The sequence below is a fragment of the Danio rerio genome, chromosome 24 (genome assembly GCF_049306965.1).
Source record: "Danio rerio strain Tuebingen ecotype United States chromosome 24, GRCz12tu, whole genome shotgun sequence".
NCBI classification, from domain to species: Eukaryota; Metazoa; Chordata; class Actinopteri; order Cypriniformes; family Danionidae; genus Danio; species Danio rerio.
Genome location: NC_133199.1, coordinates 38,771,404 through 38,790,000, shown reverse-complemented (window position 1 = coordinate 38,790,000; position 18,597 = coordinate 38,771,404). Strand labels below are relative to the sequence as shown.

The 18,597-nt window shown below is 33.0% G+C and overlaps 1 protein-coding gene across 8 annotated transcripts in view; it reads right to left on the bottom strand.

Moving 5' to 3' along the window:
* Positions 1 to 18,597, bottom strand: part of st18 (ST18 C2H2C-type zinc finger transcription factor) — a 132,670-nt gene that overhangs the window by 88,841 nt on the left and 25,232 nt on the right. For 2 of the 8 annotated variants that reach the window (XM_073941004.1, XM_073941009.1), the window contains one exon: positions 16,795 to 16,890. The exons of 1 other annotated variant lie outside the window; for it this stretch is intronic. The gene's annotated coding sequence lies outside the window, so the exon portion shown is untranslated. Of the gene's footprint in view, positions 1,043 to 11,552; positions 11,631 to 16,238; positions 16,343 to 16,794; positions 16,891 to 18,597 lie in introns of those variants that run through there. 5 more of the 8 variants (XM_073941002.1, XM_073941007.1, XM_073941003.1 and 2 more) reach the window with 3 other exon arrangements.

Below are 18,597 nucleotides of genomic sequence, written 5' to 3'. Positions count from 1 at the left end.
AAAACCCACAGCAACACGAGGAGATCATGCAAACTCCACAACGAAATGCCAACTGACCCAGCTGAGACTCGAACCAGTGACCTTTTTGCTGAGGCGACAGTTCTAACCACTGAGTCACTGTGTCACCCATAACAGCGTCAGCCAATGAAATTGGTTCGCAATCTGCTACTGTCTGAAGTGGGATATTGGCCAAAAGTGATCTGATTGGCTGACGCTTCCATTGGCGCTTGAAAAGTTGAGAAATTCTGCAGCGGGCAATGCCACTGAATCGAAGCAGACAGATCCACAATTCAATTAAGCAAAGCTTGACCTCACTCATTCAAAGTGAATGGGAAGCGTTGACGCTGACACCCGTCTGAATGGGCCGTTAATGATAAAATTCACAGTGATACTTTTTTTTTTTTTTGAGTGCACCCAGTGTGACCAAATGTGCTACTATTGTTTAAAAGAATACTTTTGTCCGTGCTAAGAGCCTAGTGGTACTGTGTGCTGACATAAAGCACCAATGTATTTACGGAGACCCGAGTTCGATTCCCTGCTTGAGGTCCTTTTGTCGATCCTTCCCCTCTCTCTGCTTTCAATGCTTTCCTGTCTAAAATCTCTACTGTCCTATCATAATAAAGATTTTAAAAATGTAAAAAGTACTTTTATACACTGTAACCCAACATAAAAAAGTAAAGTTAACCTTATTGTTATTACAAATTTAAGTTAATTAAATATAAAAGAATTGTTACCCCAAAATAACTCAAGAATTGTGTTGATTCAGCTCATAATAAATAAGTAGTTAGAACAAGAACAATGTAAAACCCCAAAAGAGAAGGTAACTCAAACCATCTGAGGAAACCGTCTGCAACAAATCCTAATGAGTACTGTAAACTTAATCCTTTGAGTAAATGAAGCAATTTGAGCACAGTAAAACCCAACAAATGAAGAGAACTCAATTCAGCTGAGTACTTTAAAACCCAATAAGTTAAGGCAACTCAAACCATTCGAGGGAACCAATTGCAACAAACCATTTAGGTTCAAAAACTAATCCTAATGAGTACTGTGAACTTAATCAACTTGAGTAAATGAAGCAATTTGAGCACAGTAAAACCCAATAAATGACGAGAACTCAAGTTAAAGCTACTCAAACTGTTTGAGGAAACTAATTGCTACAAACCATTTGAGTTAAAAAAAAAAAAACGGTCCCACTTTATATTAAGTGTCCTTAACTACTATGTACTTGCATCAAAAAAATAAATATAATTTACTTACTGTGTTTATAATGTATTTGAGAACACTTGTGGTGCTTTTGAGTTGGGATAGAGGTTGGGTTATGAACAGGTTTGGTGGCATGGGTAGGTTTAAGGGTGGGTTAAGGTGTAAGGGATGGTCAACAGTGTATTTACAAATGTAATTACAAAAGTTAACCACATATGTAATTACATACATGTATTAATCAAGCATAAGTACACTGTAAATATACATGTATTTACACAATAAGTACATTGTAACAAACTAATAATTCCTGTGTAAGTACATATTAGTTAAGGCCACTTAATATGAAGTGGGACCAAAATAACTAATTTAGCTGAGTACTGTGCACTTACTACATTTAAGTTGAATTAATAAGGTATTTAATTAACTCATTACCTTCAACACTGAGTTCAAAACTCTTTTCAAATGGGTAGAATTAACAATTGGTCAATTTTGAGTTAACTAGGCAAGACAAGTTTATTTATATAGCACATTTCAAACACAGTGGCAATTCAAAGTGCTTCACATAAACAAGAATGAAAGAGACAAGTGTAAGAAAATAAAAACAAATATTAAGAATTATAAAAATAAGAATAAAAAATAGCTAAAACAGATAAAAATGTCTTAAAATAGGTTATAAGATAATGTAAAAGAAAAGAAAGAAATAATAGTGGGATCTGTCGGACGCAGCACAGTGCTCATTCAGTAAAGGCACAGCTAAACAGATGTGTTTTCAGTCTTGATTTGAATGTGTCTCATGTTGGAGCACATCTGATCATTTCTGGAAGCTGATTCCAGCAGCGAGGGGTGTTGTTGCTGAAAGCAGATTCACCCTGCTTTGACTGAACTCTTGGAATCTCTAGTTTATTTAATCCTAAAGATCTGAGTGATCTGTTAGGTTTGTATTCAGTCAGCATATCTGTAATGTATTTAGGTCCTAGGCCATTTAGTGATTTATAGACTAGTAATAATACTTTAAACTCTATTCTGAATGTAACTGGGAGCCAGTGTAGAGACCTGAAGTTAGATGTGATGTGCTCTGATTTCCTGGTTCTAGTTAGAATCCTGGCCGCAGCATTCTAGATGAGCTGCAACTGTCTGACTGTCTTTTTGGGAAGGCCAGTGAGGAGGCCGTTACAGTAATCCAACCTGCTGCTGATAAAAGCATGAACAAGTTTCTCTAAGTCTTCACTGGAAACAAAGCATCTGATTCTTGCAATGTTTTTCAGATGATAGTATGCTGATCAACTTACAGCACTTATTTTATTTGATAAAGTTGACTGTTGGCTTTTACAGTGTAGCAAAAATTACACTTTGAGTCTATGTGCTACCACTAGCACTGCACTGTGTGTAAACTGCACACTGCTTCATTGAATTTCCTAAATGTTTTTCACGGTAAGTGGTTGCAAAATATTTACATGGAATGAATTTAAACAAACAAATTAAGCTGAACTTACTGTAAGTTGTTTGTTTAAATCCAGCCCATATCTATTATTTGCAACCACTTACCTTAAAAAAAATGCAGTAACCCCAATGCATCATTTTTGTCAGTGTACATCTTCAGTTCAAAAGGCTGCAATTTCACATGCCCTAATGTGGTTTTAGCAAAGCATAAAAGGGCATCTGAAGCGACACAATCGAGGCCAGGTGTTACCGAAGCCCACCGTCCACGCCTGTTCACCCGCTATCACAACACCAATCCGGCCTATTGTTTCAGGACGGCAAGGTATCTCAATAGAAAGGACGCATGAGTACTACCAGGTGCTCGGCAATTTGTTGAAGCCACGACTATACCAATCCTGCTAAATCCTGCAACACAAAAGACAGGTCTCCAGGCTCCGAAGCCCTTGGGTTCATAAAAAAAAGATGGAGGAGGAAAAAAAAGGAGGTGTTAGGAGGGGGTGTATATAGTACGGGCAGGGTTTGAAAGGAGAAGACTCTTTAAACTGGCGATTCCTAATAAGATTGAAATGAACAGCTCGCATGGCAGCTGTACTTTTCCCAGGGTTAATTACCTTTCACTGCACTTGCCTAATGAGTCAGCTGTTCCTGTCATTAAACAAGTCCACTTCAGCGTGGCTTCTTCATCCTCCACAAACACTGGCCCTCCTGTTTGCTCACTTGCTCCAGCAGAAAGAAAAAAAGGGAAAGGTTGCCCTTTGTGGCATATGTTTGGAAACTGCCGGTCACTGACAAGAGATGAGCTCTGATTACCAAATCAAAATCCCCCTTCGAAAAAACAATCTGGCAGAAACAATAAAAGAGTTTGAATTTAGATGACAATGTTCTGATGCATTTTTGCTAGGCTGCAAATGAAAACATGTGGTGGATATAAAAGTGGAAAACAAACTTTTTTATCGCAATATGCAGTTGATTACTAAAGCGAGAGCTGATTTTGATTTGTTGCATATGCTTTAAGAAACAGATATTTAGTGAATGTTAAAAAAAAGTAATAATAATTGATAATATTCTACATTATCTATATCTTTTTTTTTTTAATCTTTTGACATCCACTAAGTATCTGTTTAGGATAATAGGATAGCATAGTAAATATTATAAGTACAAAAAAAAATGTGTAATACAAATCTTTACTTTCAAAGTAGAATATATGTGCCGTTTACAATAATAAAAGTTATCTAAAATTATTTAAAGAAAAAAATATATACATATATATGTTAAAATATAAATTTATTACATTTACAACTGATTAGGGTCAATATTTAAGTTCATTTATAAAGAATATATATTGTATAAGTATAAATATAAATAACTCTGTAAATAATTAATTGGCAAATTAATAAAGTTGTTAATTTAAAGTTATTAAAATGTAATAAAGTTATGAATATATTAAAATATATAACTATTAAAAAACTTTTTGTTTTATATACAGCTTGTATATAATACAAATTATATATATATATATATATATATATATATATATATATATATATATATATATATATATATATATATATAATTAAGCTTTAATTTTTTTAACATTAATTTACTTCTTATGATTATATAAAAAATGAATAAATATTAATTACAATTAAATAAATGCTATTAAAGTTCTACTCTAAAGCAGAAAATGTATAAACAAAAAATAAGATAAAAACAAATTAATATTAAACGTAAAATATTAATTAATGAATAAATTAAAATTACAACAAACTGTGATCCATATTATTTGTCAGTTATTTAGGACACAAAATAAAACAAAATAAAATAAACAAATTAAAATAAAATAAAAAAAAAAATAAAGCAAAAGATAATAATTTAAACAAAACAAAAAAAATAAAAAAAATAAAACAAAACTAATAAACATAAAATAAAAATAATAGTAACAACTTAACTAAATAAAATAAAATAACTAAAAACAAAACAAATTAAAACCAAACAAAATTTTAAAAAACTAAAAACAAGACAAATTAAAACAAAATAAAAATAAATAAATACATAAAATGTATACAAAATAAAATAAAATAAAACAATCTGTAAAGGTAAAAATACTTTTAAGTAAATATAATACAATCTCTAACAGCTAAGAGCTGTGAGTATACAGTATAAATATTAAAAATAATATATATTAAATCCATAAATTATATAGTGTCGACTCGTAAAGGTTTTGTGGATGTATGTGACACTTGAGCTCAGGACACACAGGCTGAGTGGAGCAGTGCTTGAATCCCCACAGAAAGCGAGTGGAGCAGGTCTGCAAGAGCTAAAAGTCCTCTCTCTGGCATCCAAACAAACAGGAGCATCATAGACCTCTGCTTCAGCACATCTCCGCCTGTGTGTGTGTGTGTGTGTGTGTGTGTGTGTGTGTGTGTATGTGTGTGCTGTCATCATTTCAGTCCGATCAGGGACTTTTAAGTGATTTCTGCCAGTGTGTGGTGAAATCCCCTGGCCACCTGGATTACAAACTCTAGTCCTTTAACTCATGCCAGTCTAAATCCATGTTAACTCGGATTTACCTCTGGCATAGGAATTCCCAGTCCGAGCAAGCTTTTGTTTGGAAAGAGTTGCGCCTAAGTATTTTACGCATTAAAAAGAGGACTAGTGGGGGAAATTCGGACTTAACTCCAATGTCCAAAAGGGCTGAGGGATCAGGATCATGGATTTATGAAGTCTCGTTCTGTAATCTTGCAATAAATAGAATGGATGAATGCACACTTTATGCGAATAAACTTGTTTTTATGATAAATAGAGTCTAGTGCAAGAAATAAAAGTCAAAACGTTCACAGAATTGCCTTAATTTAATAAGTATTGGGTAAGTATTTACAGTATATTGGGTTTACTCCCATCGTATCTCCAGAACTACATTTGTAAAAACCTGTCCTCAGCTATGGCCTTCGGTCACAGGATATTTATTTACTGTCTTAGATGGGAACATTTTTTGGATTGAATAATCTACAAAGTTGCAGATTAGAAACTTGATTTCACTAAAGGCTTTTAAAAAGAGTATCAATGATTTAGAAATTGAAACACAGACTTGGAAATGTTTTGAAATGTTCGTCAGTGTGTGATTCATGTTAACAGTTAATTGTTGTTGTTTGTTAGACCCATGTGACATGTATACTGTCTAATCTTGGCCAGGACGCTCTTGTAAAGGAGATTTTTAATCTCAATGTGTCTTTCCTGGTAAAATAAAGGTTATAATCATAAAGTGATAACTACAATGCTTGAGTTCACTGAAGTGTGAAAGCATAAACAAAGCACACACACATTAAAGTGTGGAGTTACTATAAGGAACTATAATCTGATGAGAGTTTTGTTTATATTTTACGAATGAATATTAAATTGTTTTTATATGTATTATGTAAATATGTATTATGTGTCCAATGTCCAATGTCTTATGTAAAAAGTAAAACATTAATTATGATGATAATAGTAAATATTCATTCATATTTATTATTGTTACAGTTCTTTAAAAAAACAAAACAGAAAATGTGTCGAAAAAAAAAATGGAAAAGTTTTACACTTAAAGTTGAATATTTGTGCCGTTTAACAATAATAAACAAATACATAAATAAATAAACAAACAAATATTATTTAATAAAAATAATAAATGTATATATATATATATAGATATATATATATATATATATTATATACATATATATATATATATATATATATATATATATATATATGTACATATATATATATATATACATATGTATATATATTATATACATATATATATTACATATATATATATAATATCAATAATTATAACAATAATAAAAATAGTAAATAAATATATTCAATAAAAATAGTGTCTATTTTTAATTTTATATAAATATATTTCTAAAATTATTAATATTGTTTAAATAATTTTTTATAACTTTTATTATTGTTAATAGTGCATTTATTCTACTTTGAGTAACAATTTGTTTTACACATTTTCTTTCCTAAATATAAATTAAATTTATCATTCATTCATTCATTTTCGGCTTAGTCCCTTTATTAATCCAGGGTCGCCACAGTGGAATGAACCAACAACTTATCCTGCACGTTTAACGCAGCGGATGCCCTTCCAGCTGCAACCTATCTCAGGGAAACATCCATACACACTCATTCACATTCATACACTATGGACAATTTAGCTTACCCAATTCACCTGTACCGCATGTCTTTGGACTGTGAGGGAAACCAGAGTACCCAGAGGAAACCCACACGAATGCAGGGAGAACTCCACACAGAAATGCCAGCTGACCCAGCCGAGGCTCGAACCAGCGACCTTCTTGCTGTGAGGCGACAGCACTACCTACTGCGCCACTGCGTTGCCTCTAAATTAAATTTAGATATTTATTAATAAATATTTAGTAATATATTTATATTTATTCATTTATTTATATGAACCACTTTTATTTTAGCATTTATGATATAGACCAGGGGTGCCCAAACTGTTGGCTGAAGTTAAATATATCCAGCCGCATCACGTTAAATTTGCCATGGATAATTCCCTACTTTATTTAATAATATTTAAAACTAACTAGAAAATGCAGCTTTAAAACAGATTAAATAATGATACAGTTTCATATTTACCATTTTATAATGAACTTAAAGCATAAACAATTCCATTTATAACACAATAGAGTTCAATGAATACACTAGTCGAGCTGCTACTGCCTTTACTGTGATTTGCTCACCGATGACTTGTGCATTGTCCTCTTTTAAAAGTCTGATTTATTTACATCATTTAAATAAAACATTTAATTTGACTTGTTTTTTTTTTTTGTAGCTCCTCAATTAAACAAAGAAACAAAAGATCATGTTTGAAATGATGATCTCCGTCAAAGGCACTTGCACCAACCAACTCCCCATCATTCTCCCTCTCTTTTCAGATGGGATGGTGGGCCAAATTAAAGGTTATCATAGGCCAACTTTGGCCCGCGGGTCCTTCTTTGGACACCTCTGATATAGATAAAAAATATCAATATTAAAAAAAATAAAATAAAATTTTACTTAAAGTCGAGTCCACCATAATATATTTAATTATAATCAACAAAACTTAATTTTATTTGATTTTATTATTCTTTTTTAAGGTAAAACAGCTAGTTTTATACAGTATAGGGACACGTCTCACTCACTCACACTCTCTCTCTCTCTCTCTCTTACACACACACTTGTGACCCTACAATAAGGTCACACTATTTCCTACTTAAAAGGTCAAAAAAAGCACATTATGAGTTCAAAACAAGCTTCCCGGAGCAGCAGATGGAACTTGAACATGATTATATGCATCAATAAAATGAATAATCTTTAACAAAATGTAAATGTGACTTAACCCTGGGATTTAATAAAGAGGATGGATTCTGAACACTCTTAACCCACATCCTCAAAGCTGGGCTGGGGGGGGAGAGATATGTATCTTTCAAAGGATCACATGTTTCATAAAGATGTACTTTATAAATTGAAGTTGTTTCAATTTGCAGATTTCAGATTTTCTTTGCTTTCATCAGATTGTGGATGACTGTAAACAACACAAGATACAACCCCTGGTGTTGTCATGCTATATCTAAAATAAAACATTGAAACTAGACATTACTTACAAGAAAAGAAATGTGGTAAATCTTTGCAATACAGCTCTTTTTGTATTGTACATTAGTTATTGTGAAAAACTAGTTCATAATGGCGGCACAGTGGCTCAGTGTTTAGTGCTGTCGCCTCACAGAAAGAAGGTTGCTGGTTCGAGTACCGGCTGGGCCAGTTGGCATTTCTGTGTGGAGTTTGCATGTTTGTTTTGCATGCCCCGGTTTCCCTAACAGTCCACAGACATGCGCTATAGGTAAATTAAATAAACTATATTTCATATACTAAACTTAAATAGTTGTCGTTTCATTCCGCTGTGGTGATGGAAAATGAATGAATGAGTGGACTATTTCATAGTTTCAGTGAGTGTTTATTTCGACATTCACAAATATTAATTAGATTCTAAGGATGTATTATAATTATTCCATGTAACTAAGCAAACCAGAACCAACGATGAACTCAAATTAATAAAGATAAACAAATACTGTTACAAAAGCATGGATTAGTTTTAGTTAATTCATTAATCAGTGTTAACTAATGAACTAATGTTCACTAAATGTCACCGGTAAATGCTGAATGAAAATAAAAAATAAATATATCAAAACAAATTAACTCATATTCCAGCTAGTTGGAGACTAAATATTTCTCATTTTACTTAATTTAGCTGCCTTGAACTTAAAATAACTAAAACTAAAATAAATAAAAAACACTATATGTATTCTTTTAAAATTAACTTTCTTAAAAAAAGGAAAGAAAAATACAGTATAAAATATAAAAATAAAATCAAATATTATATTTACATTCATTCATTCAGGATGCACTTCCAGCTGCAACCCAGCACTGGGAAACACCCATACACTCTCTCTCATTCACACACACACACACACACACACACACACACACACACACTCTCATACAATACAAACAATTTAATTTACCCAAATCACCTACAGTGAATGTGTTTGAATTGTGGGGGAAACCGGAGCACCTGGAGTGAAACCCACGCCAACATGGGGAGAACATACAAACTCCACACAGAAATGCCAACTGACCCAGCTGGGACTCAAAACAGTGACCCTCTTGCTGTGAGGCGACAGTGCTAACCACTGAGCCAACATGCCGCCCCCTAATTGCTACCTGAATATAAAAAATGTATATATCAAAACAAACTAACTCATATTTTAGCTATCTGGAGACTAAATATTAGTCATTTTACTTAATTTAGTTGCCTTAAACTTAAAATAACTAAAACTAAAATAAAACACACCATGTAAATTATTTTAAAATGAACTTTCACCAAAAAAAGAAAAAGAATACAGTATAAAATACAAAAGTAAAATCAAATATTATATTTATATATTCATTCATTTTCCTTCCTCTTTGTTCCTGTATTATCAGGGGTCACCACAGCAGAATGAATCGCCAACTATTCCAGCATATGTTTTTCACCACGGATACCCTTCCAGCTACAACCCAGTGCTGGGAAACACCCATACACACTCAATTCAATTCAGTTTTATTTGTATAGCGCTTTTACAATGTAGATTGTGTCAAAGCAGCTTCACATAAATGGTCATAGTAACTAGATCAGGGTAGTTCAGTTTTTAGTGTTTAAGTTCAGTTCAGTTTAGCTCAGTTCAGTGTGGTTTAAAGTCATTACTGAGAGTCCAAACACTGAAGAGCAAATTCATCGATGAGTAGCTTTTCAGATCCTGAACCATGCAAGCCAGTGGCGACAGCGGAGAGGGAAAAAAAAAACTTCACCAATAGGAGAGTGTAGAAAAAAAAACCTTGAGAGAACCAGACTCAGTTCGGCACGATCATTTTAATTTCTCCGCTGGCCAAAAGTCTTGTGCAGAGCTGCAGTCTCAGCAGTGGAGGCTGGAGACTCACATTTACACACACACTTATACACTACGGACAAGTTAAGTTTAATCAATTCACCTATATACAGAACATGCAAACTACACACAGAAATGCCAACTAGTATGCCAACACAGAAATGCTACCCAAATATAATACATAACCGTATATATATATATATATATATATATATATATATATATATATATATATATATATATATATATATATATATATATATATATATATATATATAAGCTGGGTATATATATATAAGCTGGGTATATATATATATATATATATATATATATATATATATATATATATATATATATATATATATAAAAATTTCTGTTATTTGGAGACAAAACATTTGTCATTTTACATAATTTAGCTGCCTTAAACTATAAATAAGTAAAACTAAAATAAAAAAAACACTATATAGATTTTTTAAATTAACTTTCTCAAAAAAAAAAAACAGTATAAAAGTAATAAAAAATATATTATAATTATATTTATATATTATGCATTATTAATTTAAAAAACTATTTAAAAAAAATTAAAATAACACTTAAAATCACATTTAAAACACAAATTAATTTTAAAAAGTAGACATGTCGCAAACTATTAAATATTACTGTACATTATTTAAGCATTCTACATTTTATGCCAAATTTATGAGAAGCCAAAAATGACAATTTTACATTATTATTATTTTATATTCCCACACTAATTGTTTACCCACATTTATTTAAACTAAAAATCACTACACTGGAAAAAAAATAAAAGTTGTAGGCATGAAAAATCTATTCGACGTTCGTTAATGCAAACTTTTTTTACTTCAATTACTTCAATTCAATCTACTTAAATCCAACCATGCAATCCAACTTCACAAGCGAACCGAAACATCAATTGCCATCCTTCTAAATCAACATCCACCCTGAAACAATCAGCAATCCGCGATCGTCCACTAAAGTCCACTAAAACAAGCTCTTGACTCGCATCTTGGCGACAACCTACTTTAAGTTTTCACTGCAATAAAACACCGACACATAATCGAAACGCCACTCTCGCCAATGCATAACTAAACAAAAACTCGCACAAGAACTACACACAGCCGGCACAAAAGTACAAAGCGCGTACGGAAAGACAAACAATGCGTTAATTAAAGTCAAGAGTTTTTTAAGTGAAGAAGAGTGTCTGAAACATGCTTGCGGGAGCGTCACCCCTCTCAAAACACGACCCTGGAAATGACAGCTTTACAAAAAAAAAAGCAGCGCACTTGTCTTGATGCATTTCACAGATCAAACCCTCCATCCAGCCGAGCATCTTTCTCACTGAGGCTGTCTGAACAAACACAGAGGCGCAGACGGACACACACACACGGGGCAGTGAAGGGCCATCTGACTTACCACATCCCTGCTCGCTTTTCACAGCTCCATCAAAGGTGTTGTTTGTGGGGTCGAGGTTACGCCGTGTCTTGCTGTTGTGTCGCGTGGCGAGAGGGGAGAAAGCGAGTGGGTCTCAATCCCCCCCGTTTGCCCCCCTTCAGCCTTTGTGTCATTCATTTAACGACCAATCTCATTAGGCAGCGACGCACAATGGGCTGAACTATTTTAGGTATAAATGTACCACATGGTGACCCTCGAGGTATAACTCATGAAGGTCCGTCTAATCTCATAAAAGATGGATTGAATAAAAAACAGTTCAGGGGTGTTCAAGTAAAGGTCAAAATTGGGGTGGAAATAATAGATGAAAAAAGCTAAATGCTTTGCTTTCAACTTGCTTTAACTTAAAATGTTCAGTCTTAATCTAATAAATGAATGCATTAAATGCAATTAATTTGTTTTTTTGGTCTGTATTAATGTTACAAAAGATGAAAAGTGCGACATTAGCATGATATATGCCAAAAAAATAATTATTAAAATATCAGTTAAATATAAATGCATAAAAATAATGATTAAATATTTAAATTTTTAATATTTTCGTCTTTAATAATTATGTAATGTTTAAAGAAATGCATTGATTGCGATTAATTTTTTTAATCTTTTATTAATGCTACAAAAGATGCAAAGTGCAACACTAGCATGATATATAAAAAATGCAATATTAAAATACCAGGTTAATATGAAATCCATAAAGATAATGATTAAATAATGTGCTTTTGTTTGTTTAATAATTAAATAATGGTTATAGAAATGCATTAAATTTTAGTCTTTATTAATGTTACAAAAGATGCAAAGTTCAACATTAGCATGATTATACAAAAAAATAAATATTAAAATATCAGCTGAATACAGAATGCATCAAAATAATGATTAAATATTTAAATGGCGTGTTTTTATTTTTTTAATAATTATATAATGATAAAAAATGCATTAATGCATTAAATGCGATACATTTTTTTGGTCTTTATTAATGTAAAAAAAATATGCAAAGTGCAACATTAGCATGACATGTAATAAAAATAAATGTAATATTTAAATATGAGTTAAATATGAAATGCATAAAAAATAATGATTAAATATTTGAATGACGTGCTTTTATTTCTTTATTAATTATATAATGATTTAATAATATAAAATGTATACTATAATTTTATTTATCAAAAATGTATAAATATGTAATTGCCAATGAAATGTAAAACCAAAAGGATCATTTTAAAATCAAAGCCATGTAAAATGTAAAAATTAGAAAATTCATTATTAATTAATTTAATTTCCTAAAATGTTATTTTTAAATTTGTTTAAGTTTTAACTTCGTATTAATGTTACAATACTTTGAAAAATTACTTAAAAATGATCACGATTCACAGCCAAAGTCACATTAATGAAAAAAACATAATTTTTTTTATGTATTATTTGCAGAATTTCATTCCACTGATATTTTGACATAGTCCAAATTAATATTTGGAAAAAAGAATTATTCAAATTATTTATAATCATAATATAACTACTTATATCATACTCAAGAGTTTTTAAAAAAATAAATAAATAAAAAGAGTGCACGGTCAATGTCGCCCTGTGGTTTTGAACCAAGCTATGACAATATAAAGCACAAACCGATAAATCACAGCAAACTATTAACAAAAAAAATTTATACAAAAATCAAAGGCAGATAGTATTTTTCATTTGAGTCTTGATATCTCTACTGTATTCATAACCCAAAAAAATATGATTTTTGGGGGGGGAGTGCTTCACTAACATTGCCCTTCAACACAAGTGATGTTCAGTAAGGCTGTCCTTCTGACTTCATATCGTCTTTCTGTTGATAATTCTATGTAAAATACATTAAGGTGGCACTCACAGCAGTGGCAGCTGTCCATAATCAGCAGAGACGTGTCTATTGGCTAACTTGACCCATGTCAGCAGACAAAACAAACACACACACACACACACACACAAACACACACACACCATTAAAAAAAAAAAATTTCTAAAGCCCAGGACTTGTCGAGCGAGGTCACTGGAGATTTTCCAGACAAACGCAATCCGGAGGGGTGGATGGATGTGTGTGTGTGTGGTGAAGGGGTGGTGGATGGTGTGGTTAAAAGAGGTGGGGGGTGTGGAAGAATAAAAAAGGACAGGCTTAGAATCTCATTTTACCAGACCGCACACAATCTGGGCTCCCACTGAACTATCTCTGCCTGACCGCTTTCTATTTATCCCTTATCAGTGTTTACCAACCGCTACTTCTCTTTCATTCATACTGTGCGGCAGTTCTCTTACTATCAGTCAACAGCTGACACCATGGAACAGCCTCAAAGGCATAGGAAAGGATCAAAACTGAACCAAAGCTGTTTAAACAATACAACAGAGGAAATAAATTCATAAATCCTAATTCTTCCCAACCCACAAGGGTGCAGGCAGATCCTTTATAGTTAGGCCAACAAACGCACCCGCAGCCAATGAGGTAACACTGCTATCAAGGTAGATGCTGAAATATATTCAGAGCGGGAAGAGGAGTAAAAAAAAAAGTGTCAGAAAAGGCCTATGTGATTTTAATTACACAACATGGCTCGCTGCCTTTTTCCTACTTCTATTTATGACTACAAATCGATCCACTTTTATTTGAAACGTTCGATATGTTGCATCACTCCAGCCAATGAGACAGCGAGCTTTTCGTTACACGTTTTCGCTTAATTGCGAATATAAATCCAAAGTCACTGCATCAAACGGTCAGCGCTAAAAATCAAACGTGTGTAATCTTCCAGCCACGCTCCTGATTTTTTTTTCACTTGCATTTCTCCAACACACACACAAACACACACACACACGGCACTCTGTTTTCCTGGACTACTGTTCAAAAGTTAAGTAATTAATTACATTCAGTCTATCACCAGCTGCTCCACAGCAGATGGAACATTTTTAAAACCTTGTTGAATTAAACCCACAAAATTCATTTGCCTGGATTAACCAAGTGAAGTTTGTGCATGGATGGCTTTGTGGGCTGAGGAGGACAAAACAAAATAGAAAAAAAAACAGGTAACAAGACGTTACATGGATACACGGTTACTCAACGTTTTGGTTGTGTGTATTAATATATTACATTGAAGATTAGAATCGTAAAGTTGCATTGTCGAATGTGTTATAACCGCAGGTCAAGAGGTCACGGAGGTTGAAACTGAACCCTGATGACCTTCAACACAGCGGAGGCCTCTTTTTGAGTTGATTCAGGACTTGTTTCCTGAGCAGCACCATGGACAGTTCCCTGAGCTCTCGCTCCACCGGAGGAAACTGTTGCTTTTCTCTAATGCAACTCCAAGCCTGGCATTTAAATGGAGAGAATCAGAGAAAACACCCTTCAATTTGTTTAAGAGGGGGAGATTGCAACTGTGTTGCATTAGTAGCGGCGACTAAACTAATAGTTTCAAAGGTGCATAATCTGGATTTGGTTTCATTCGAGAAATATACTTTACCGCACAAGATGGATTAGAAGTATCACATTATTTTTTTGTAAACAAGGAGATTTAGGATTGAAAGAGATCAAACTGTTGTACATTTTGATTATCTAACAAAATGTTTGGAATTAAACGCTAACACAAAAATGCTTTGCATGATGATTAAAAATAAATATTTATTAATAAATAAATATAACCACAGTGGGTGTTTTATAAAGCTTAATTTTAGATAATGAAATATTCCTTTAGATGTTTTTAAATATATTTTTGGTTTTGATAAAAAAATCCAAGCTATTCTACACCAGCAAAAAGATATCAATCATAAAAACGAACCTGTTGACATGCTAATGACTTCAGAAAAATACAAGTAAACTGAAGCATAATAAATAAAATAGGACTACTTTCAAAACACGATCACAAAAACGAATTACAATTACAAACAACGTCCTCATGCATAAACCAAAGTTGCATAGCATCTAAAATATCACCTCTCCAATGATACTATCATCCATAAACACGCATCTGAGCTGGCGTTTTTAGGTGCTAAACAGAAAGCAATCGGCGTAAGACCTATACTGTGAAGAGAGCGGAGCGAAAGCAGTGCTAACGCGAGCCTAAAGCCTGAAAGTTTGAGATGAAAGACAGGAAGGGCTGTGTGTGCTCAGCTGCTGTACCCAAAAGCCAGAGCTTTGTGCTAACACACAATGCTAACACGTCTAAGACTCGCTTAAACCCTCCGGCACACGCACAGGGACTTTAATTTAGGTAGACTGTTATCAGACAGACATCTACTGTTATAAAAATTAGGTCGTTGATCTTGAAAACACGCACTTTGAGTCATCTAATCTGCTCATTGTTCTGTTTAAATACCAAGAAGTCGCTCGTGAGTGCTAGCAAAAATTGTTAAAAGTTAATTTGTAAAATAAAAATAACAAAAAAAATTATTTGAAAGACTAAAAAGAAATATCTTTAAAAAAAAAGTTAATTTTGTTTTTAAATATATTATGAAATTCCAAAAATAATAACATTTTGTTCTAGCGTCCAAACTTTTCTCCCGCGCAGAGCTGTCAGCTGCAACACATCCAGAAACAAACAGCTCGATTTGCTACCCAAACACACCGACCACAGACGGCTACAGCTACTGTCACATCTCCAAAAAAAAAAAAAAAAAAAACAGCAAGCGCAACACCAAACCTACTTGACTGATGCTGAAAGTTAGCTGCGGATTCTGTGCTCCCTGCTCGGCGGATGCTCTAGCGCTGGAGCCGGTGGCTTTTGAAAGGTAGTCCCCAGGAATATGACACACTATGTCTGTGACAGCCCCGAGATAAGCACCTGCGTTCTGCTCTCTTTCTACGTCACACCTCCCTATTCACAAGCTCTCAATATGATGCACATTTGCACATCAACAGCAACCCCTCCACTACCACACACACACACACACACACACACACACACACTTCACTCCACTCCCACATCCGCAAAACATAAAAACCAGCGCACAGAGGGGAGGAACAGACAGATTTTTTTTTCCCTCCTCTCTCCACATGCACACACTGATTTATCCTGCTTAGAAGCGCATGCATGTGTGTGTGTGTGTGAGTGCTCTCGTGGAATTGCATGCTTTAAAAAAAACTAAGTTTCACTCATATATTTTTTGTGATGGGTATTTGGGCATATGTCCTTCCCAAACACCCCCTCCGTTTACCCCATCCCGCTCCACCCTCAATCTCTCCTCCCCCCATATCAGTTACCATGCAAATGAGATGGAATGTCAGCCTTCGGTAGCAGATGGTCAGAGATGATAACAATGGCTCCACAGACCAGTTCCAATGTCTGCCACTTTATTGCTACGGAAACAACAAGCAGAAGTATATGTAATGAGAGGTCGGCAGGGTGGATGCTTTTTTTTTTCCGTTCGCTTTCTTATTTGCACTTCATGGCCTTTCGTAAATAACTATTACTGAGTTCTTTCTAATGCTGTCGTGCGTTCACTGTGATGATTTTAATGATGCTTTTGTGGGATTTGAAAAGTAATTCAGGTTAATGTGCTTTGATAAGATCAGTTCTAATATATATTCAGACTTCATTGTGCTTGACGGTAACGTTTGACAGCTTTATAGTTTGATTTTGACTTCACAAGCGTCTGTTTGAAGTTCAGATGATTCAGAAGAAATGCTAATCTGAGTTAGGTTGTGCATTAATCTGTTATCTAAAATGTAAGTTTTGGGAGTGAACCAGATTGTATGAAGTCATACTTGTACCATGTTGTATTAATAATTAAGAGTTATCATGAACGTATATTTGACAAACTAAAAACATAATATGATTAATTGTATTAATTCTGAATTAATTTGGGTATCTTTTCCTATTCGTAAATTTAAAAAATAAATAAATATACAGTTTAAGTCAAAAGTATTAGCACCCCTGAATTATGAGCCCTGTTTAATTTCCCCCCAATTTCTGTTTGATGGAGAGCAGATTTTTTTTAACACATTTCTGAACATAATCGTTTTAATAACTCATTTCTAATAACTGATTTATTTTATCTTTGTCATGATGACAGTAAATAATATTTGAGTAGATATTTTTCAAGACACTTCTATACAGCTTAAAGTGACATTTAAATGCTTAACTAGGTTAAATAGGTTAACTAGGTTAGGCACCTTAAATTTTGACCTTAAAATAATTTTTATAAAATTAAAAACTGCTTTTATTCCAGCCAAAATAAAACAGATAGGACTTTCTCCAGAAGAAAAAATATTATCAGACATACTGTGAACATTTCTTTGCTCTGTTAAACATCATTTGGGAAATTAAAAAAATGTTATTAATAATAATTCAAAGAGGGGCTAATAATTCTGACATCAAATGTATAACAAACAAACAAAAAAAATTATAATTATAATTATTATTTTTTTCATATTAAAAATTTGTCATTGGTTGACCAATTTACAGTAAAATGCTGCCATTTCTACAAATTTTTACTTTTAAATTAAATATAAAAAGCTCTTTAAAAACTACTCCATTAAATTATATTTATTTTTTAAGCTGTGATTTCATTAATAAGTTTGGGGTTATAATTTTCTGAAATAGTTAATTTAGGAATTTATTTAAAAAAAAAAAATTGAGTTTATTTTTTTTTTTTTAAATCAGGGGTGCCAAAACTTAGTCCTGGAGGGCCCGTGTCCTGCAGAGTTTAGCTCCAAGTTTCTTTACAACACCTGCCTGGAGGTTTCTAGTACACCTAGAAAGAGCTTAATTAGCTGGTTCAGGTGTGTTTAATTGGGGTTGGAACTTAAACATGCAAGACACCGGCCCTCAAGGACTGAGGTTGGGCACCCCTGATTTAAATAATGTTTTGGATCTATAAATGTAAAAATATCTACGAGTCAAAGACATTTTAGTGTCTGCATGAAATTAATAATGGCAAACTAATCTTGCATCCACAGAATGCATAGTAAGTGCAAGCAGATGTATTTCATTAAAAATTACATAACATGCTTGTTTGAGCTTATAAGTGAACACGCTAAATTGAATTATTTAAAAAAATCTGT